General features: G+C 41.3%; 1 protein-coding gene across 1 annotated transcript in view; it reads right to left on the bottom strand.

Moving 5' to 3' along the window:
* Positions 1 to 23,518, bottom strand: part of LOC309554639 (inositol 1,4,5-triphosphate receptor associated 2-like) — a gene marked incomplete at its 3' end in the record, with an annotated part of 74,036 nt that extends 50,518 nt beyond the window's left edge. The window contains exon 1 of the mRNA XM_082256357.1: positions 23,453 to 23,518. The remainder of the gene's footprint in view (positions 1 to 23,452) is intronic.
* Positions 23,519 to 24,895: the final 1,377 nt, after the last annotated feature.

The raw sequence follows: 24,895 nt of genomic DNA, 5'->3' as shown, positions 1-24,895 counted from the left end.
CTGACAAGAGTTCTGTGGTTATGCACCGTAACATCAAAGCTACAAACACTGGGCTATTCGATTAAGGCTCCTCAGAAAGAGACAGCAGGAAAATAGCAATGGTCGATCTTTCAATATGATTAAGATATATTTATCAAAAAGGTTACCTTGTAAACTCAATCCAAAAGGCTGATGGGAGAATCCACATTAACGGCAATACAGTAGTCCTATACTTCAATAGATGAGACACCCAAGGGTTATACATCTGGGATGTTACTTCAGATCAAGACTTGATCATCATGTATCTAAGGTGAGTATATAGAGGCAAACATTAAAGTACCTCCTATATGTGTATGTTTAACCACTTCAATACAGTGCACTTTCACCCCCTTCCTGCCCAGACCAATCTTCAGCTTTCAGTGCTCTCACACTTTGAATGACAATTACTCAATTAGTCATGCAACACTGTACCGAAAAAAAAATTTGTGTCCTTTTTTTTTCACACAAATAGAGCTCTTTTCTTTGTTTCTGTCATAAAATTTTGCAAATGAGAAAACTTTCTTCACAAATTTTGGCCAAGATTTATACTGCTACTTATCTTTGGTAAAAGAGTCCACAAGCTATGGTGCCAATCATTTAAAATTGATCACACCTGATCACACCTGATGTACTGAAGGCTTATCTAATTTCTTGAGACACTAACAAGCCAGGAAAGTACAAATATCCCCAAAATTACAATTTTTTGGAAAGTAGACATTCCAAGGTATTTAGTAAGATGCATGGTGTGTTTTTTGAAGTTGTCATTTTTTCCCACAATTCTTTGCAAAATTAAGATTTTTTTTTTTTTTTTACAAATTGTCGTATTAACAGGTTATTTCTCTCACACAGCATATGTATACTTGCAACTACACCCCAAAACACATTCTACTACTTCTCCTCCTGAGTATGGCAATACCACATGTGTGAGACTTTTTCACAGCCTAGCCACATACAGAGGCCTAACATCCAAGTAACATCCAAGTGGAGCACCAGGACAATAGAAACCCTCATAAAATGACCCCATTTTGAAAAGCAAACACCCCAACGTATAATCTTTGAAGCATAATGAGTCTTTTGAACATGTGACTTTTTTCTACAAGTTTTTGCAATATGTGGAAAGAAAATGAAAACGCATTTTTTTTTTGCACAAAGTTGTCCATTTATGCAATATTTCTAACAAATAGCACGTACATAGCAAAAATTGAACCCCAAAATATATTCTGCTACTCCTCCTGAGTATGGCGATACCACATGTGTGAGACTTTTCCACAGCCTGGCCACATACAGAGGCCCAACATCCAAGAAGCACCGTCAGGCATTCTAGGAACATCAATTACATATATCATTGCCTGACAACCTATCGCATTTTTGAAGGCCCTGGAGCACCAGGACAATGGAAACCCCCATAAAATTACCCAATTTTGGAAAGCAAACACCCCAACATATAATATTTGAGGCATAATTAGTAATTTGAACATGTATGTTTTTCCACAAGTTTTTGGAAAATGTGGAAAGAAAATGAAAACGCATTTTTTTTTTACACAAAGTTGTCCATTTATACAATATTTCTAACACATAGCATGTACATAGCAAAATTTACACCACAAAATACATTCTGCTACTCCTCCTAAGTCTAAGTATGGCGATACCACATGTGTGAGACTTTTACACAGCCTGGCCATATAGAGGGACCCAATATCCAAGGAGCACCATCATGCGTAACCAACATTCAAGTAGCACCGTCAGGCAGGGGCATAACTACAGGGGTTGCAATTGCAACTGGGCCCCATGCTCCAGGGGGCCTGTGTGGCTCCCCTGTACACCTGGATAGGAGGGGGCGGGGGCAGCATGTAGAGAAATCACTGTCCTCCTTTTTCCTCCTGTAGCTGCAGGAGGAAAATGGAGGAGATTGGTTCCTCTGTATGCTGCCCCCGCCACTCCTCCTATCCAGTTCACTTTAGTTCTGCTGTCTCTGGGCCCCTGTGTGCTCCACTGGTCCCCCCCCCTTTCTGTGCTGCCTAACCACACTGTGCTCCCTTCCTTCTCCTGCCGGCTGCTGCAAGGAATGTGTCACAATAGAGAACCAGGAAGGGGTCGGTAGATGTGTAGTTTACCAGCTCCTTCCTTTTCTGAATGGACAGAGTCGTAGTCAGTGACATTGTAAAAATAAAATAAAATGATAAAAATAATAATACTGACACCAGTGGATGAACTTCCAGGATCGCAAAGGTCACACTTGCGACCGGGCCCTGCATTCCACCGCCGTGGGGAGGCCCCAAGATGGCAGAAAGGGAGTCCACTGCAGAAGTCTAAATGAGAGTAAAAGGTCCCAGGATCAGTGGGAAGAGCCCCAGGTTTGAAGGTAAGGGCCCCCCGGTCAGGGGTCCAGGGGGCCCTTCATGGTTTCTTGCACTGGGGCCCTGAAGGTTCTAGTTGCGCCTCTGCCATCAGGAATTCTGGGAACATAAAATACACATCTAATTTCCTGACAACCTATCATTTTTGGAGGCCTCACTGCTTCTGGCACTTCTCTCCTCACTCTGGAAATGGTGTGTGAGGAGAGAAGAGCTAGTAACAGTCAGTTACTGCTCTGTGTTTACATTTGTGATCGGCTGTGAATGGATCACAGCCAATCCCGTGGTAAACAGCCATTGTCACTGGCTGTTTACCACTGTCGGTGACGAGCTGTGTTCCTGGGAACACGCCACCACCAATATGACTGTGCTGCACGTTCCCGATTGCGCATGCGCAGTCTACATCGTGATACATCGTGGGCAGAGCTATGTGATCGGCTGTGATTGGATCACAGCCGATCACATGGTAAACAGCCATGCTCATTGGCTGTATACCCGCTGTCGGTGACATGCTGTGTCTTGGGGACAAGCCACCACGGACAGTCCAGGGCTGCGCACACATGATCACGCGCATGCCCTGCTTGACTGGGCCGCCGTCATATGATGTCGGCCCAGAACGAGAGCCACAACGCTCCGCCGTCATTTGACGTGGGCGGGCGGCAAGTGATTAAATAAAAAAAGTCTATCAAAACGTATATCCCGTATATCCTAAGACCAAAACTCACCTTTACCAATCAGATGGATCAATGTACATAGAAAATGGGCCCCAAAGGGTAGAGGGGCTTATGATGCTGATAATCCCAGATCAGAATTCCTTAGGGAACAGTAAAGATAGATAGAAAGTTTACAACCTGTCCCAATAGACCGAAAATGCGGTCATACCACCAACACCAAACATATATGGCCGAATAGGTCTTATAACAAACTACTAATATTCAGATATCTCACCCATTGCAGCGGTACTCCAGGTAAGAACTGCAGCAGCGGCACTGTGCCGCTGACCCCCTTATATATGTGTGTGACTCCTGGCTGGCGATGTGTGTGACTCTTGTGGGTGGTTTCTTTACGGGTAAGAACACTGGGGTTTCACCACACCTTTGTTTACAATCACATAATATATGTATAATACATGCGTTATATAATTATGGTTATCATTCTATATTGCAGCATTTTGATGTCAATTTTTGCTATCTTTATGTATGTTAACAGCTCCTGAAGAAGCGGTGAACTTTGTTCCCTGAAAAATGTTGAGAGTCCAGCATCCAGATGGTATCAACCACGATTGTTAACGGATATGACTTTAAGGTCATCCCATATGTGAATAATTTTCATTCAGCAAATAGACATAAAAAATGTCCTTGCTGATGCTTTTGATTCATATGTGTTTTTTTAAATATATTTTTGAATAAAAATATTTTTATATATAATATTTGTGTAAAGCTTGTGTACGGTACCATGAAAGTCCATATACTGTATGCCTCAATACACTCCCACTCTTTAGAGCAGTGATGTCACTCTTGTATGATAAAACTTTTATCTGGAGAGCGTTGATGTAATTCCTGTATGATATAGCCTACAGTGTATGTGGAAAGTGGTGATGTCACTCCTGTATAACATAACTTATATCTAGAGAGTGATGATATCACTTCTGTATAATATATAACATATATATAGAGTGGTGATGTTACTCCTCTAAAATGTAACTTAAATCTGGAGAGTGGTGATGTCACTCCGTCCTGTATAGCATAACTTACATCTGGAGAGTGGTGATGTCACTCCTGTATAGTATACCTTATATCTGGAGAATGATAATGTCACTCCTGTATAACATTGCTTATATCTAGAGGGCAGTGATGTCACTCCTGTATAATATAACTTATATCTGGAGAGTGATGATGTCACTCCTGTATAACATAACTTATATCTAGAGAGTGATGATGTCACTCCGGTATAATATATAACTTAGATCTATAGAGTGGTGATGTTACTCCTCTAAAATTTAACTTAAATCTGGAGAGCGGTGATGTCGCTCCTGTATAACATAACTTACATCTGGAGAGTGGTGATGTCACTCCTGTATAACATAACCTATATCTGGAGGGCAGGAATGTCACTCCTGTGTAATATAACTTATGTCTGGAGAGTGGTGATGTCACTCCTGTGTATTATAACTTATATCTGGAGAATGGTGATGTCACTTCTGTATAATATAACTTATATCTGGAGAGTGGTGATGTCACTCCTGTATAATATAACTTATGTATAGGAAGGCGCGTGGACCTAGCGCATTATCCTCAAAACATGTTTTATTAAATGGTATAAAACCAAGGAGAATGTATTTACAAACCAATGCTTACATCATAGCTTAGACATAACATCCTCTGCTTAAGTCCATATAAATAAATTCACAATGCTCGTAGACACATTGGCTAACGCGTTTCGAGGTTACCCTCTTCTTCAGAGCCTGACAAGAGAAGGACACCCCCTGGACTGAATCCCTAGAGCACTTCGGACTGCCTAGAGCACTTCAATAATATAACTTATATCTGGAGAGTGGTGATGTCACTCCTGTACAATAGACCGCAATTGTGCAGAGCATTGAAGTCGTAGCTCCATTCTGTTTTTTATACAGGTGTGATGCAATCAGGAAGTTGATTGTGGGGTGAATGAATGGAATTCTGTTTTTACAGGTGTTAGGAGGAAAAAGAAACTAATAAAAACTGTTTCCATTCTACATAAAGAGTACTAAGGTCTTTTTTTCCCCAATCACAATATATTAAAACTACTTTAAAATGACCCTAGCATCAGTCCAAAATATATTAGGTGCAGCATGCTAAGTAATTTGTCATTGTTGCACTTCCAAGTATGTTTTATTTCTCATAAAGATCACAGTAATTGCCCTGAGATAGTCAGAGACTGCAGACAAGGTACATGAGATATTCACAGACTGCAGACATGCTACAGGAGACAATCAGAGACTGCAGACCTACTACATGGAATGGTCAGAGACTGCAGAGAAGGTACAGGAGATGGTCAGAGACTGCAGACATGCTACAGGAGACAGTCTGAGACTGCAGACCTACTACATGGAATGGTCAGAGACTGCAGAGAAGGTACAGGAGATGGTCAGAGACTGCAGACATGCTACAGGAGACAGTCTGAGACTGCAGACCTACTACATGGAATGGTCAGAGACTGCAGAGAAGGTACAGGAGATGGTCAGAGACTGCAGACATGCTACAGGAGACAGTCAGAGACTGCAGACATACTACAGAAGACAGTCAGAGACTGCAGACATACTACATGAGATGGTCAGAGACTGCAGACATACTACAGAAGACAGTCAGAGACTGCAGACAAGGTACAGGAGATGGTCAGAGACTGCAGACATGCTACAGGAGACAATCAGAGAATGCACACATTCTACATTTAATGGCCAGAGACTGCAGACCTACTACAGTTGATGGTCAGAGACTGCGGACCTACTACAGGAGACAGTCAGAGACTTCAGACATACTACAGGAGACGATCAGAGACTGTAGTCAGCGGGTAAGGATATGTTTTTAATTAAAGAAAAAATAAAACCCTTTTAGTATCACTTGGCTCATTGCCAAAAAACACTAAAAAAGAGGATAGCATTAAAATTAGCAATCAGAAAAGAGTATACTGCTTTCAGAAAAGTCTCCAGAGGGGAAAGATTCGTACATAGGTATCCGAGGAAGAAATGAAAGAGCAAACAGGTGTGCAGCCCCCAGTGTGATAGGCACAGTCTGAATAGGAAAGTGCAGCAGAGGTGGGGGATGTGCGTCTCCTTTACACTCACCATGTGATGTATTTAAATGATGAAAGACTGGTCGGCTATCTGTCTCCATGTAGGAGACCCCCTCCCCCAAAGGAGCAGCTCACCCCACCTGAAAAAAGACGTCTTCGTCTCGGTTCACACTATAGTGATGACAGACATCGCATGTGATTCGGAGTGCACTGCTCTGAAAAATCACATGCGATGTCTCTGAGATGCAAATTCAGCCCTACAGATTGTAGGGCTGAATTCGCACCAGATTCGGACACAACACACACAGGACCCTTTGTTGGGTCCGCAGCAGAATTAGATAGCATGGTGCTTCACACCAATGTGATCCGATTCATGTCCGAACTGTCAGTTTGCACTGCAATATGCAAACTGATCTGGGGGTGTAGTTTACTTTGTATTGACTGCCCCCCCCCCCCCCCCAGTGATTCGCATATGGCAGTTGCCTGCAATTTGAATGCAATGCGGGAACCCGCAGTGGATTTGCAGGGTTCTAGCATCGCATATGTGTGAACTGGGACTTCATGTGCCTCATCCCGGGAATGTGGTGACTGTTACAGCTGTCCTCAAAGGGCAGCAGACTGGAGATGAACGGTCATGACAGGGGACAAGACTCCGGACAGCAGCCAGTTCCTTTCTGCCGGGGTCTGCTCTGCACACACCAGTGTTCACACACAGCATGTCACAGGTGGGAAGCAGCAGCAGGAGTCAGGACGCGAGAGACTCCTAAAGCTACAGTGGAACACCAGCTTCAGTATTTTTAGAGACGGATTGACAACACTGCATGGGGTCCCCCTCTTGCCTTTGGGCGGTGCCCGAGTGTCTGAATGGTCAGTCTGCCCCTGGGGTGTACTCACTTTTGTGAAATACTGTATGTGAACCAAGCCTAAGGCCTGGTTCCCACCTATGCAGGTTGCAGTTTGCTTATTCCAGGTTCATTTGTGTTTTTCAATACATGTTTTTGATCCATTGAAGTCTATGGAACCAAAAACCAGAAAAAAGTCACTGGCCTTTTCTATAAAATGCACAGATGTGAATGTGACCCATAGGAAACCATGCTAAATAGACTGTAGTGTGTTTCTGCAAAACGGAAAACGCGCTAAAAAATGCATAGACTTGAACCAGGCCTGAGTGTAATGGAATCTATTCAGAATGCATATTTGCTTAGTGTGAGTCATCATCCGGTCACACAACTCCCCTACTGATTCTCTACTCCACCATCATTATGCTGTAAATTTCACTTTTATGCCTTTATAATGCTTATAATGCTTTATAATGCTTGCAAGATGAGTAAAAACATAGGTCATTTTTAGATCCTAATAAAGGGTATAACTCTCAGGATAGCTGTGACAGACCCAAATAGGATTCTATGTGGCCTTTCATGTTGTGATGTGTTAGAATTTTGGCAGAAGAACAGAGAGCAGCCAAGAGGGAGGAGTGAAATATGATAGAAACTTGGCACATGGGGCTACCTGAGGTCTCCACAAGGAGCCATAGAGAAATAAAGATGACCTGTCATGCAAGGGCACATATTCTGTGATATAACACTGGTGACATCACTGAGGCTTGAAGAACATGGTGAGCCTCCCCCTCACACATGGATTTTGTAGAAGTAGTCTTTATCACATCATGGTCAGAATAATTTCAAAAGCATTCTAGAAGACCAAAAAGAACCCTCCATCTCCAGTTTGAGAATATTAAACAGACCGCAGATCTTAAGAGGAGCGCTGGCTGGCGTTTAGCAGACATTCAGATGCTTGGGCTTGTGGGAGGAGGGAAGACCCCAGAAAACTTGTCCTAAAAATGTAACTGTTCATGCAAATAAAAAAGTATCATAAACAGTACTCAACTGTTGTAAGTGAACTTATATGGCTATAATCAACCACCCAAAAGGAGAAGCTCCATTTGTCTGCCTTCTCCCCCCTCTGCTGCCACATTGGCACCTTTTAGGGGGAGTGGGTACCTGGTTATGACAGATACCTGTTCCCACTGCTGGCTCAGTTTGCTGCAGCGAAGTGAGCTGGAAGTTCACTGATTCATCAGTCCCTTTCACTGCAGCCTCAGCTGCATCGGACCTGGAATGAATCGGAAGCTCTCTGAGGCTGTTCATTTACAAGCTGAAGCATAGTAAGCACAGTTTACTATGCTTTAGTGATGTATGGGCGATCAGTACTGATTGCTTACTGTGTTTATTCAGGAAAGAAAGGGGCTGGTAAATATAGCATATTTACTGGTCCCCTCCCCGCTCTCCATCATGAAACCGACCTCCCTGTGTGCCCACAGCACCTGTCGGTGGAGGAGGAGAGGAGGGAAGCTGGAAGCGCTGTTGGGGAGGGGGGCACACAGAGGGTCCCGGAAAGCAGGTGGAAGAGGGCACAGATCCAAGAACCGATCCACTTGCAGCACAGCCGGAGGGAGAAAAAGGAGTAGAAGCCAGCAGTGCTGCAGGGGGGATCCACAATAGTCACAAGTGTCAGCAATAAGGCAGTGCAGCCAGCCCTCCTGCTCCTCAGATGCCCGGGCTCCCCATTTTAACTAATGAGGCCTGGGCCCAGTACAGGAGGACTGGCAGTACTGCCTTATCAGCTGCCCTGGTTGGGGGGAGTGTGGTAAAAACATGTTTCAACCATGGGGTTTTACCACCACCTGAACTGCAAATGTAAATGAGCCCTAACTGTCCTGACCCTCTTTAAAGCAGAGTTCCACCCAAAAGTGGAATCACTGCTTTAAGTGCTCCTGACCCCTGACATGCCACATTTGGCATGTCATTTTCTTTGGGGGCGGGGAGCGGGTACCTAGACTTAACAGGTACCTGCTCCCACTTCTGATCGGGCCGCCTAGGCAGCTCGAGTGGAAGTTTTCCTCTCCCCCTCCCTCCCTGCAACCTTCTGGGACATGTCACAGGTCCCAGAAGATTGCTCGTCCACTGAGGACGCGCAATGCGACTCACGCATGCGCAGTGCGCACCCGGCTGTGAAGCCACAAGCTTTCACAGCCGGGTGCCCACACTAGAGATGTCAACACTGTGGGGAGGAGTTAATAAACACCAAAATGGGTGGAACTCCGCTTTAAGGCTGCTTTTACATTGATGCGCTGCAGTTTGCCTGCAACGCAGGTGCAGTGCAGCGCACCTGCAGCTTTTTTGCACGTTAGCTGCGCTTTGCCATAGACTTCTATTATATCTTGCAGGCCTGGTACACTTTTTGAAAGTTCAGACTCCTGCTCTCAGAAGTTGTGGTGCGGTTTTTGAAAGCGCACCAAACCTGCAGGTTTAAATAAATAAAAAGTGCTCTTCCCTGGTTTGAGATCGAGGGCCACATCACAGGGCCCTGAGAGCCACATGTGGCCCACAGGCCACAGGTCGAGCACCCCTGTTGTAGGGCTAGCTTAAAGCTGGCCAATGGCCATACATGTGTCGATTTTTCTAGGTCAGCACCCAAGCTTGAAAAAAATAAAAATCAGTTCATTTCTCCCTCCAAGCTAAACAGTGTGGATATAAGAAACACCACCGCTGGCTCTTTTATACGTATACAGCAGCTGCTGAATATCTGGACAGTGCCTGCATCTGATTGGATGAGGGCACAATTCTGGCACAAAATTTTCTGATGGATTCCTAGGACAACATTTAATCATGATTTGAACTGTGTATGGCCACCTTAACTTCTCCCTACCCCATCCACCCAAGGCTGAAAAATGAAAAATCAGTTATTCTTCCAAGCTAAACAGCATGGATAAAGGAAACCCCACTACTGGGTCTTCTATATACAGCAGCTCATGCTCCAGCAGCTGCTAAATATATCTGGACATTGCCTGCATGTGATTGGATGAGGTCACTGTTTCGGGTGAAACGTTTCTGATGGGTTCCTTCAATCATAATTTGAACTGCGTATGACCACCTTAACCTTTCCCTACCCCATCCAAAACAAAAAACCAAACCTAATGTATTGTCTGGAATTAGGCTTTAATTTGTCTGGACTGGACTGTAAAACTTTTTCTCCTTTGGTTACTGCAACCGACTTCAGGGCTAAACTCCAATTCCTATATCACTGGTGAAGCTGATGTCACCATCTCAGGGCTTGTAATGGCTGTTTCCAAATATTTTCAGAATTTTATTATTCAGAAATTGCCCCCATTGTAGCATCAGGGAGAATTCCTGCATGCTGCAGTCTACTTGCACATAGTATGTTGAGACGTGACTTTGTGTTGAGTGGCACCACATCCAATTAATATATATGTAGAAACAATAAAGAGATGTATAGGACTTTAAAGGTTGCCACCATTAATCCCTTGAGGAAAAAAACAGTACTCAGAAAATTGTATGAAAATAGAAAATAAATTGGTTACAACATAAAAAAATGGTTAGAACCAACATATGGAAAATGTTTCAAAAGGTGCTATCTAACATCTTCCCCAAGTACAAGAACCCAGTATATGGCCATAACGTGCCAGGATCTGGTATTCGTATGACCCCAGAAACAGCGATGGTCTCCCGTGTACAGGCCAGAGCAGGGTTCTAGTGCATATATTGCCAATGGATCACTACGTGTTTCGCTCACAGCTTCCTCAGGAGATCCTATTGGTGCTGAGAGACACAGTATAATTACCATATGGTTTACGGTGCATACATTTAACTTTACAACATCAATATATAATGTTAGGTTTGCAATTAGGCATATGACAAATGTTCAAAAATACATATAATATACATTACACATTCAAGCATATTCGTCCTGGATAAAAACCTACCCAAACATAAAGTAAGGCGGAGGGAGGTCACTCACAAGAACGGTAGCTGAGAGGGACGCATGCCACGCATTAAGAAGTCATATCAAGGGAGTCTTACTCTAGGGCACATAGACCTAACAAAAAAAGTCTGCTTGCACCTCCTTGCATGGATCCGTCAAAAATGGCATGTCTTACCATAATGCATGAAATAAACATGTCCAATCAGTATGGATGGGATGGAATGCTTTTAAAATGTATAGATGTGCTGCAGCTCCATTACCATACACTTTGGGAGATTCTGTAGAGCTGATACTGTCATATGCTGAGCACACACTTTCATTCCATATTATTTTTGTGGTTTCCATGAGTTGATGCAGTAATATATCATTACTCTTATTAGTGTGGGTCCATGTTATTTGTTTACTGATTCTCTCTCTTATGTTACATATTGTAACATCTCCACAGTTTACAAATGTATATCTGTTTTATTTTATATTTATACATATTGTTTCAAATGTTACAAACCCTGGGGGCTAAAGTTACATAGTTACATAGTTAGTCACGTTGAAAAATAAAAACAAGTTCAACCAGTAAGAGGGGGGGAAAAATGATACAATCACATATACACAACCTTCACCCACAATTTATCCATAGGAAGGCAAAAACCCCCAACAAAGCATGATCCAATTTGTTCCAGCAGAAGAAAAATGTATTCCTGATCCCCTATAAGGCAGTTTAATATTCCCTGGATCTACTTTACCTATAAATATTAATATCCATTTATATCATGTACATTTAGGAAAGAATCCAGGGGACATACTAAAACATTTAATGTGAAAATGGCTTAATGTAGCTTAATGTGTAATAAAGTGCCTAAACCATAACCAATTGCCCTGAAACTTTGCACAGACTAAGTTTTTAACTGTTCTAATATATCCTAGAAGTTTCATGTAGTTTGGTCTTCCACGAGGCAAACTGGGGACATTAAGCTTGTTTTTTGGGGAGCTTAATGTGGCTTAACGTACAAAAAAGAGCTTAGATGTGAACCAATTTCCCCCAAACTTGGCACAATAGAAGAGTTTATCAATTCAAACATATTCCGAAAATTTCAGATCATTTGGTAAATCACACCAAAAGTTATTCACATTAAGCTATTTTTTTACAATACTAAAACGTTTAATGTCCACGGCTTAATGTAAAAAGAGCTTAATGTACCAAAATGTGCCTAAACCTCAACCAATTGTCCTGAAACTTTGCACAGCCCAAGTTCTGCACTTTCCAAAGCTATCCCGGAGGTTTCATCGATTTTGGTCTCCCACGTGGAAAACTGGGGACATTAAGCTCTTTTTTTGGGGCGCTTAATGTGGCTTAACGTACAAAAAAGAGCTTAGATGTGAACCAATTTCCCCCAAACTTGGCACAATAGAAGAGTCTATCAATTCAAACATATTCTGAAAATTTCAGATCATTTGGTAAATCACACCAAAAGTTATTCACATTAAGCTCTTTTTGTACAATACTAAAACGTTTAATGTCCTTAGCTTAATGTAAAAAGAGCTTAACGTACCAAAATGTGCTTAAACCTCAACCAATTGTCTTGAAACTTTGCACAGCCCAAGTTCTGCACTTCTCAAAGCTATCCTGGATGTTTCATCGATTTTGGTCTCCCACACGGAAAACTGGGGACATTAAGCTCTTTTTTTGGGGCGCTTAATGTGGCTTAACGTACAAAAAAGAGCTTAGATGTGAACCAATTTCCCCCAAACTTGGCACAATAGAAGAGCCTATCTATTCCAACATATTCTGAAAATTTCAGATCATTTGGTAAATCACACCAAAAGTTATTCACATTAAGCTCTTTTTAGCAATCATAAAAACGCATAGCTTAATGTGAAAAGAGCTTAACGTACCAAAATGTGCCTAAACCTCAACCAATTGTCTTGAAACTTTGCACAGTCCCAGTTCTGCACTTCCCAAAGCTATCCTGGAGGTTTCATCGATTTTGGTCTCCCACACGGAAAACTGGGGACATTAAGCTCTTTTTTTGGGGCGCTTAATGTGGCTTAACGTACAAAAAAGAGCCTATATGTGAACCAATTTCCCTCAAACTTGGCACAATAGAAGAGTCTATCAATTCCAACATATTCTGAAAATTTTAGCTCATTTGGTAAATCACACCGAAAGTTATTCACATTAAGCTCTTTTTAGCAAACATAAAAACGCATAGCTTAATGTGAAAAGAGCTTAACGTACCAAAATGTGCCTAAACCTCAACCAATTGTCTTGAAACTTTGCACAGCCCAAGTTCTGCACTTCCATCAGCTATCCTGGAGGTTTCATCGATTTTGGTCTCCCACACGGAAAACTGGGGACATTAAGCTCTTTTTTTGGGGCGCTTAATGTGGCTTAACGTACAAAAAAGAGCTTAGATGTGAACCAATTTCCCCCAAACTTGGCACAATAGAAGAGTCTATCTATTCCAACATATTCTGAAAATTTCAGATCATTTGGTAAATCACACCAAAAGTTATTCACATTAAGCTCTTTTTAGCAATCATAAAAACGCATAGCTTAATGTGAAAAGAGCTTAACGTACCAAAATGTGCCTAAACCTCAACCAATTGTCTTGAAACTTTGCACAGCCCAAGTTCTGCACTTCTCAAAGCTATCCTGGATGTTTCATCGATTTTGGTCTCCCACACGGAAAACTGGGGACATTAAGCTCTTTTTTTGGGGCGCTTAATGTGGCTTAACGTACAAAAAAGAGCCTATATGTGAACCAATTTCCCTCAAACTTGGCACAATAGAAGAGTCTATCAATTCCAACATATTCTGAAAATTTTAGCTCATTTGGTAAATCACACCAAAAGTTATTCACATTAAGCTCTTTTTAGCAAACATAAAAACGCATAGCTTAATGTGAAAAGAGCTTAACGTACTAAAATGTGCCTAAACCTCAACCAATTGTCTTGAAACTTTGCACAGCCCAAGTTCTGCACTTCCCTCAGCTATCCTGGAGGTTTCATCGATTTTGGTCTCCCACACGGAAAACTGGGGACATTAAGCTCTTTTTTTGGGGCGCTTAATGTGGCTTAACGTACAAAAAAGAGCTTAGATGTGAACCAATTTCCCCCAAACTTGGCACAATAGAAGAGCCTATCTATTCCAACATATTCTGAAAATTTCAGATCATTTGGTAAATCACACCAAAAGTTATTCACATTACGCTCTCTTTAGCAATCATAAAAACGCATAGCTTAATGTGAAAAGAGCTTAACGTACCAAAATGTGCCTAAACCTCAACCAATTGTCTTGAAACTTTGCACAGCCCAAGTTCTGCACTTCCCAAAGCTATCCTGGAGGTTTCATCGATTTTGGTCTCCCACACGGAAAACTGGGGACATTAAGCTCTTTTTTTGGGGCGCTTAATGTGGCTTAACGTACAAAAAAGAGCCTATATGTGAACCAATTTCCCCCAAACTTGGCACAATAGAAGAGTCTATCTATTCCAACATATTCTGAAAATTTCAGATCATTTGGTAAATCTCACCAAAAGTTATTCACATTAAGCTCTTTTTGTACAATACTAAAACGTTTAATGTCCTTAGCTTAATGTAAAAAGAGCTTAACGTACCAAAATGTGCTTAAACCTCAACCAATTGTCTTGAAACTTTGCACAGCCCAAGTTCTGCACTTCTCAAAGCTATCCTGGATGTTTCATCGATTTTGGTCTCCCACACGGAAAACTGGGGACATTAAGCTCTTTTTTTGTTGCGCTTAATGTGGCTTAACGTACAAAAAAGAGCTTAGATGTGAACCAATTTCCCCCAAACTTGGCACAATAGAAGAGCCTATCTATTCCAACATATTCTGAAAATTTCAGATCATTTGGTAAATCACACCAAAAGTTATTCACATTAAGCTCTTTTTAGCAATCATAAAAACGCATAGCTTAATGTGAAAAGAGCTTAACGTACCAAAATGTGCCTAAACCTCAACCAATTGTCTTGAAACTTTGCACAGTCCCAGTTCTGCACTTCCCAAAGCTATCCTGGAGGTTTCATCGATTTTGGTCTCCCACACGGAAAACTGGGGACATTAAGCTCTTTTTTTGGGGCGCCTAATGTGGCTTAACGTACACAAAAGAGCCTATATGTGAACCAATTTCCCTCAAACTTGGCACAATAGAAGAGTCTGTCTATTCCAACATATTCTGAAAATTTCAGATCATTTGGTAAATCACACCAAAAGTTATTCACATTAAGCTCTTTTTAGCAATCATAAAAACGCATAGCTTAATGTGAAAAGAGCTTAACGTACCAAAATGTGCCTAAACCTCAACCAATTGTCTTGAAACTTTGCACAGCCCAAGTTCTGCACTTCTCAAAGCTATCCTGGATGTTTCATCGATTTTGGTCTCCCACACGGAAAACTGGGGACATTAAGCTCTTTTTTTGGGGCGCTTAATGTGGCTTAACGTACAAAAAAGAGCTTAGATGTGAACCAATTTCCCCCAAACTTGGCACAATAGAAGAGTCTATCTATTCCAACATATTCTGAAAATTTCAGATCATTTGGTAAATCACACCAAAAGTTATTCACATTAAGCTCTTTTTAGCAATCATAAAAACGCATAGCTTAATGTGAAAAGAGCTTAACGTACCAAAATGTGCCTAAACCTCAACCAATCGTCTTGAAACTTTGCACAGCCCAAGTTCTGCACTTCTCAAAGCTATCCTGGAGGTTTCATCGATTTTGGTCTCCCACACGGAAAACTGGGGACATTAAGCTCTTTTTTTGGGGCGCTTAATGTGGCTTAACGTACAAAAAAGAGCCTAGATGTAAACCAATTTCCCCCAAACTTGGCACAATAGAAGAGCCTATCCATTCCAACATATTCTGAAAATTTCAGATCATTTGGTAAATCACACAAAAAGTTATTCACATTAAGCTCTTTTTAGCAAACATAAAAACGCATAGCTTAATGTGAAAAGAGCTTAACGTACTAAAATGTGCCTAAACCTCAACCAATTGTCTTGAAAATTTGCACAGCCCAAGTTCTGCACTTCCCTCAGCTATCCTGGAGGTTTCATCGATTTTGGTCTCCCACACGGAAAACTGGGGACATTAAGCTCTTTTTTTGGGGCGCTTAATGTGGCTTAACGTACAAAAAAGAGCTTAGATGTGAACCAATTTCCCCCAAACTTGGCACAATAGAAGAGTCTATCTATTCCAACATATTCTGAAAATTTCAGATCATTTGGTAAATCACACCAAAAGTTATTCACATTAAGCTCTTTTTAGCAATCATAAAAACGCATAGCTTAATGTGAAAAGAGCTTAACGTACCAAAATGTGCCTAAACCTCAACCAATCGTCTTGAAACTTTGCACAGCCCAAGTTCTGCACTTCCATCAGCTATCCTGGAGGTTTCATCGATTTTGGTCTCCCACACGGAAAACTGGGGACATTAAGCTCTTTTTTTGGGGCGCTTAATGTGGCTTAACGTACAAAAAAGAGCCTATATGTGAACCAATTTCCCTCAAACTTGGCACAATAGAAGAGTCTATCAATTCCAACATATTCTGAAAATTTCAGATCATTTGGTAAATCACACCAAAAGTTATTCACATTAAGCTCTTTTTAGCAAGTTTTCCGTGTGGGAGACCAAAATCGATGAAACCTCCAGGATAGCTGATGGAAGTGCAGAACTTGGGCTGTGCAAAGTTTCAAGACAATTGGTTGAGGTTTAGGCACATTTTGGTACGTTAAGCTCTTTTCACATTAAGCTATGCGTTTTTATGTTTGCTAAAAAGAGCTTAATGTGAATAACTTTCGGTGTGATTTACCAAATGAGCTAAAATTTTCAGAATATGTTGGAATTGATAGACTCTTCTATTGTGCCAAGTTTGAGGGAAATTGGTTCACATATAGGCTCTTTTTTGTACGTTAAGCCACATTAAGCGCCCCAAAAAAAGAGCTTAATGTCCCCAGTTTTCCGTGTGGGAGACCAAAATCGATGAAACCTCCAGGATAGCTTTGAGAAGTGCAGAACTGGAACTGTGCAAAGTTTCAAGACAATTGGTTGAGGTTTAGGCACATTTTGGTACGTTAAGCTCTTTTCACATTAAGCTATGCGTTTTTATGATTGCTAAAAAGAGCTTAATGTGAATAACTTTTGGTGTGATTTACCAAATGATCTGAAATTTTCAGAATATGTTGGAATAGATAGGCTCTTCTATTGTGCCAAGTTTGGGGGAAATTGGTTCACATCTAAGCTCTTTTTTGTACGTTAAGCCACATTAAGCGCCCCAAAAAAAGAGCTTAATGTCCCCAGTTTTCCGTGTGGGAGACCAAAATCGATGAAACATCCAGGATAGCTTTGAGAAGTGCAGAACTTGGGCTGTGCAAAGTTTCAAGACAATTGGTTGAGGTTTAAGCACATTTTGGTACGTTAAGCTCTTTTTACATTAAGCTAAGGACATTAAACGTTTTAGTATTGTACAAAAAGAGCTTAATGTGAATAACTTTTGGTGTGATTTACCAAATGATCTGAAATTTTCAGAATATGTTGGAATAGATAGACTCTTCTATTGTGCCAAGTTTGGGGGAAATTGGTTCACATCTAAGCTCTTTTTTGTACGTTAAGCCACATTAAGCGCCCCAAAAAAAGAGCTTAATGTCCCCAGTTTTCCGTGTGGGAGACCAAAATCGATGAAACCTCCAGGATAGCTGAGGGAAGTGCAGAACTTGGGCTGTGCAAAGTTTCAAGACAATTGGTTGAGGTTTAGGCACATTTTGGTACGTTAAGCTCTTTTCACATTAAGCTATGCGTTTTTATGATTGCTAAAAAGAGCTTAATGTGAATAACTTTTGGTGTGATTTACCAAATGATCTGAAATTTTCAGAATATGTTGGAATGGATAGGCTCTTCTATTGTGCCAAGTTTGGGGGAAATTGGTTCACATCTAGGCTCTTTTTTGTACGTTAAGCCACATTAAGCGCCCCAAAAAAAGAGCTTAATGTCCCCAGTTTTCCGTGTGGGAGACCAAAATCGATGAAACCTCCAGGATAGCTTTGGGAAGTGCAGAACTTGGGCTGTGCAAAGTTTTAAGACAATTGGTTGAGGTTTAGGCACATTTTAGTACGTTAAGCTCTTTTCACATTAAGCTATGCGTTTTTATGTTTGCTAAAAAGAGCTTAATGTGAATAACTTTCGGTGTGATTTACCAAATGAGCTAAAATTTTCAGAATATGTTGGAATTGATAGACTCTTCTATTGTGCCAAGTTTGAGGGAAATTGGTTCACATATAGGCTCTTTTTTGTACGTTAAGCCACATTAAGCGCCCCAAAAAAAGAGCTTAATGTCCCCAGTTTTCCGTGTGGGAGACCAAAATCGATGAAACCTCCAGGATAGCTTTGGGAAGTGCAGAACTGGGACTGTGCAAAGTTTCAAGACAATTGGTTGAGGTTTAGGCACATTTTGGTACGTTAAGCTCTTTTCACATTAAGCTATGCGTTTTTATGATTGCTAAAAAGAGCTTAATGTGAATAACTTTTGGTGTGATTTACCAAATGATCTGAAATTTTCAGAATATGTTGGAATGGATAGGCTCTTCTATTGTGCCAAGTTTGGGGGAAATTGGTTTACATCTAGGCTCTTTTTTGTACGTTAAGCCACATTAAGCGCCCCAAAAAAAGAGCTTAATGTCCCCAGTTTTCCGTGTGGGAGACCAAAATCGATGAAACCTCCAGGATAGCTGAGGGAAGTGCAGAACTTGGGCTGTGCAAAGTTTCAAGACAATTGGTTGAGGTTTAGGCACATTTTAGTACGTTAAGCTCTTTTCACATTAAGCTATGCGTTTTTATGTTTGCTAAAAAGAGCTTAATGTGAATAACTTTTGGTGTGATTTACCAAATGAGCTAAAATTTTCAGAATATGTTGGAATAGATAGACTCTTCTATTGTGCCAAGTTTGGGGGAAATTGGTTCACATCTAAGCTCTTTTTTGTACGTTAAGCCACATTAAGCGCCCCAAAAAAAGAGCTTAATGTCCCCAGTTTTCCGTGTGGGAGACCAAAATCGATGAAACCTCCAGGATAGCTGATGGAAGTGCAGAACTTGGGCTGTGCAAAGTTTCAAGACGATTGGTTGAGGTTTAGGCACATTTTGGTACGTTAAGCTCTTTTCACATTAAGCTATGCGTTTTTATGATTGCTAAAAAGAGCTTAATGTGAATAACTTTTGGTGTGATTTACCAAATGATCTGAAATTTTCAGAATATGTTGGAATAGATAGACTCTTCTATTGTGCCAAGTTTGGGGGAAATTGGTTCACATCTAAGCTCTTTTTTGTACGTTAAGCCACATTAAGCGCCCCAAAAAAAGAGCTTAATGTCCCCAGTTTTCCGTGTGGGAGACCAAAATCGATGAAACCTCCAGGATAGCTGATGGAAGTGCAGAACTTGGGCTGTGCAAAGTTTCAAGACAATTGGTTGAGGTTTAGGCACATTTTGGTACGTTAAGCTCTTTTCACATTAAGCTATGCGTTTTTATGTTTGCTAAAAAGAGCTTAATGTGAATAACTTTCGGTGTGATTTACCAAATGAGCTAAAATTTTCAGAATATGTTGGAATAGATAGACTCTTCTATTGTGCCAAGTTTGAGGGAAATTGGTTCACATATAGGCTCTTTTTTGTACGTTAAGCCACATTAAGCGCCCCAAAAAAAGAGCTTAATGTCCCCAGTTTTCCGTGTGGGAGACCAAAATCGATGAAACCTCCAGGATAGCTTTGGGAAGTGCAGAACTGGGACTGTGCAAAGTTTCAAGACAATTGGTTGAGGTTTAGGCACATTTTGGTACGTTAAGCTCTTTTCACATTAAGCTATGCGTTTTTATGATTGCTAAAAAGAGCTTAATGTGAATAACTTTTGGTGTGATTTACCAAATGATCTGAAATTTTCAGAATATGTTGGAATAGATAGGCTCTTCTATTGTGCCAAGTTTGGGGGAAATTGGTTCACATCTAAGCTCTTTTTTGTACGTTAAGCCACATTAAGCGCCCCAAAAAAAGAGCTTAATGTCCCCAGTTTTCCGTGTGGGAGACCAAAATCGATGAAACATCCAGGATAGCTTTGAGAAGTGCAGAACTTGGGCTGTGCAAAGTTTCAAGACAATTGGTTGAGGTTTAAGCACATTTTGGTACGTTAAGCTCTTTTTACATTAAGCTAAGGACATTAAACGTTTTAGTATTGTACAAAAAGAGCTTAATGTGAATAACTTTTGGTGTGATTTACCAAATGATCTGAAATTTTCAGAATATGTTTGAATTGATAGACTCTTCTATTGTGCCAAGTTTGGGGGAAATTGGTTCACATCTAAGCTCTTTTTTGTACGTTAAGCCACATTAAGCGCCCCAAAAAAAGAGCTTAATGTCCCCAGTTTTCCACGTGGGAGACCAAAATCGATGAAACCTCCGGGATAGCTTTGGAAAGTGCAGAACTTGGGCTGTGCAAAGTTTCAGGACAATTGGTTGAGGTTTAGGCACATTTTGGTACATTAAGCTCTTTTTTTTACATTAAGCCGTGGACATTAAACGTTTTAGTATTGTAAAAAAATAGCTTAATGTGAATAACTTTTGGTGTGATTTACCAAATGATCTGAAATTTTCAGAATATGTTTGAATTGATAGACTCTTCTATTGTGCCAAGTTTGGGGGAAATTGGTTCACATCTAAGCTCTTTTTTGTACGTTAAGCCACATTAAGCTCCCCAAAAAACAAGCTTAATGTCCCCAGTTTGCCTCGTGGAAGACCAAACTACATGAAACTTCTAGGATATATTAGAACAGTTAAAAACTTAGTCTGTGCAAAGTTTCAGGGCAATTGGTTATGGTTTAGGCACTTTATTACACATTAAGCTACATTAAGCCATTTTCACATTAAATGTTTTAGTATGTCCCAGAATCCAGTACTTTTTTTAAAGTGGTTGTAAAGGCAGAAAGTTTTTTAATCTTAATGCACTCTATGCATTAGGATAAAAAAACATTCTGTGTGCGGCAGCCCCCTCATACATACCTGAGATCTATCTGGACCCAGTGATTTTGCACGAGAGGCTCGCCTGTCTGGGACTCCCCTCCTCATTGGCTGAGGCAGCAGCCCGGCGCCATTTGCTCCTGCTGCTGTCAATCCAAGTCAGTGAGCCAATGAGGAGAGAAAGGGAGCGGAACTGGGCGTGGCTCTATGTCTGAAAAGACACATGCATGGCTCGGGTAACCCCATAGCAAGCTGCTTGCTGTGGGGGCTCTCAACAGGAGGGAGGGGCCAGGAGCACTGAAGAGGGACCCTAGAAGAAGAGGCTCGGGGCTGCTCTGTGCGCTGCTCTGTGCAAAACCACTACACAGAGCAGGTAAGTATAACATGTTTATTATTTTTAACGGAAAATAAAAAGAGTCTTTAGAATCACTATAAAGCAGTGGTGGCGAACCTTGGCACCCCAGATGTTTTGGAACTTAATTTCCCATGATGCTTATGCACTCTACAGGGTAGTTGAGCATCATGGGGAATGTAGTTCCAAAACATCTGGGGTGCTAAGGTTCGCCACCACTGCTATAAAGCAAGCTGAGCAGGCCAGAACCAGCTCTTGATAGAGTCTATTCCACATTTTCACAGCTCTTAGTGTGAAGAAACCTTTCCATATTTGGAAATTAAATCTCTTTTCCTCCAGATGTAAAGAGTGCCCCCTTGTCCTCTGTGATGACCTTGTCCTCTGTGATAAAAGTGAATAACTAAACACCAAATTCACTATATCCCCCTTTAATCTCCTCTTCTCAAGAGAGAATAAATTCAGTTCCTCTAATCTTTCCTCATAGGGAGCTTCTCCATGCCTCTTATCAGTTTAGTTGCCCTTCTCTGCACTTTCTCCCGTCCCCTGATATCCCTTTTGTAAAATGGTGCCCAAAAACTGAACTGCGTATTCCAGATGAGTTTTTACTAATGATTTGTACAGGGGGAAATTATTTTTCTCTCTCTGTCCATACCTGGACAGAGAGTCCATACCTCTCCTAATACAAGAAAGGATTTTGTTCGCATTGGAAAATGCAGCTTGGCATTGCATGCTATTATTAAGCTTATGATCTACCAACACACCCAGATCCTTCTCCAGCATTGATTCCCTCAGTTCTACTCCACCTAGTATGTATGATGCATTCATATTCTTGGCCCCCAAGTGCATAACTTTACATTTATCAATATTAAACCTCATTTGTCACATAGCTGCCCAAATAAACAGTGCATTGAGGTCGGCTTGTAAGTTGGAGACATCCTGTAAGGAAGTTATTCCACTGCATAGCTTGGTGTCATCTGCAAACACTGAAATGGTACTTTTAATCCCAGACCCTATATCATTTATAAATATAGTAAAAAGTAATGGTCCCAACACTGAACCTTGGGGTAGACCACTGATAACCTTAGACCACTCAGAGCATGAATCATTAACCACTACTCTCTGAATATGGTCTTTAATAGTGCTTTATGTGTATGACAGGCAACCCGATTTTTGGACAAGATGCCATGACCATCAGAAAATGATGTAAAAACTGGATCTATAAGTACTGTTTTATAAATTTATATAGTGCTGTACAGAGAACTCTGAGACAGTCACATCAGTGTCTGCATCAGAAGAACTTACACTCGAATGTCCCACCACAGTCACACAGTATTACTATACATTTATTTAGCGCTTACACATTCCATAGTGTTGTATGGAGAACAATGAGCCAATCACATCAGTCTCTGGACTAGAGGAACTTACACTCTAATGCCCCACCACAATCACACACTATTATAAATGTACACTTTCATATCTCTGACATATTACACTGTGCTGTACAGAGAACACTGAGACAGTCACATCAGTCGCTGAACCACTGAAGCTTCCACTCTAATGCCCACACCACAGACACACACCATTATAATATGCGTGCATAGCTCTGTCATATTTTGCAGTGTTATACAGAGAACATTAGGCCAGTTACATCAGTCTGCAGCAGAGGAGCTTACACTCTAATGTCCCCCCCCCCCCCACATTCACACACTCATTTATTATACATTTATATAGCTCTGACATATTCCGCAGTACTATACAAATAACGCTGATCCAGTTACATCAGTCTCTGCACCAGAAGAGCACCCCCCCCCCCACCACAGTCACACACCAATATAATACGTTTATATCGCTCTGACATTGTCTGCATGCTGTACAGAGATCACTGAGCCAGTTACATCAGTCTCTGCACCTGAGAAGCTTACACTCTAATGTGCCCCCGCAATCACACTCTGTATAAGTATATAGAGGAGCTTACACCTTATTTCCCCACAGGGGCCTACGGGTCACTAAATAAGTAGGCTTAGTTAATATTCAGTCAGGATAATGTATAAGTGCCAGAACCCCCTAGTAACTCTGACTGCTCCAAGCTGAGGAAAGATGTGGTTGCTAAACTTTACCACACTCTTCACACCATCATCATCATCATCATCATTACCATCACCTCCTTCTGCTCCCCCTCAGTGGTAGAAAAGCAGAAGATGCTCCAGGATCAGCCTATACATCCAATGACACTAGAACAATGAATTATAAAATGTCAGATTGTTTTTTCTGGTTTCCGCACTAATACCCGGCAGCGGTGCGGATTAGGAGGGTCATTATTTCCAGTAATTAGTGTCAGGATGATCAGGAATGGGATACAGCGCTGCTGAGGAGAGGAAATCATTATCAAAGCAGTGAGAGGATGGGAAGCTCAGCTATGGATGGAGGGAGATTGTTACTAGCTATATTAGGCATTACTTCTAGTAATGGGGGAAGATGGAACAGCAATGGCTTCATAATTACATAACTAACAATGTAGCAGATAATGGTTTCAACAAGTTATGTAGCAACAGTGATGAACATTTGAAGGCTAGAAGGAGGAAGAATAATAATCAGTTGTAGCACCAGACTTAGTAGCAGTGATGATGAGGATAACATTGTGGCAGATGAAGGAAGACTGTCACAAGCAATATCTTAACAGGCCTGATCATACTGGTGATCAGAGGGAGGATGAAGCAACAACAGACAAAATATGTGGCAGGTGAGGATGGAGAGGAAGAGTAGTAAATGCATTGTGGAGGAAAAACAGTGTTACAATGATAAGAAGAGGAAGTGGTATAGTAAGAGGAGTATGAAAGTCAACATAGAGAATGAGATGTCCAAATAGAGGAGAGGAAGAGTTGTACAGTCAGTGCACTCAGCAAAGAATGGTAGAAGTAGTACAATCAGAGGGGATGAGAAGATAAATAGTACAAGGAGAAGAAGTACAGTGCTAGGAGGAAAGGACAAGAACTACTGTATAGGGAGAAGGGGGTAGTACAGGCACAGGAGTAGCAGTAGTGCAGTCAGAGGACCACAGGACAAAGGAGAAGAGGATTAGTAGCATGGGATATGGGAAGGAGTGGTACAGCCAGAGAACAGAGGGAGTAGTACACAAAGAGTTTAAGATGAAGAGTACAGGTGGAGGAGGTAAAAATAGTAGAACAAAGGAAGGAGAAATAATACAGACAGAAGGAGGGAATAATGAGTAGTACAGAGAGAGAAGGGAAGGAGAAGTTGTACAGAGATAGAAAGGGAGAAGGAGTAGTGCAAGTAAAGGAGAGAAGGAGGAGAAGTACATGGGGTACCGGTAGTACAGGCAGATCAGGGAAGGGGTGTTGGAACAGGCAAAGGATGAAAGGAAATAGTATTGCAGGCAGATGAGGGAAAGAGAAGTAGTACAGGCAGGGGAGAGAAGGAGGAATAGTACAGACAGAAAAGGAAGGAGGAATAGTACAGACAGATAAAGTAAAGAGGAATAGTTCAGCCAGATGAAGGAAGGAGGAGTAGTACAGACAGATAAAGGAAGGAGGAGTAGTACAGACAGATGAAGGAAGAAGGAATAGTACAGACAGGTGAGGGAAGG

The sequence above is a fragment of the Pelophylax lessonae genome (genome assembly GCF_965119305.1).
Source record: "Pelophylax lessonae genome assembly, chromosome: 4".
Classification (NCBI taxonomy): Eukaryota; Metazoa; Chordata; class Amphibia; order Anura; family Ranidae; genus Pelophylax; species Pelophylax lessonae.
This window is presented reverse-complemented; position numbering and strand designations above follow the sequence as displayed.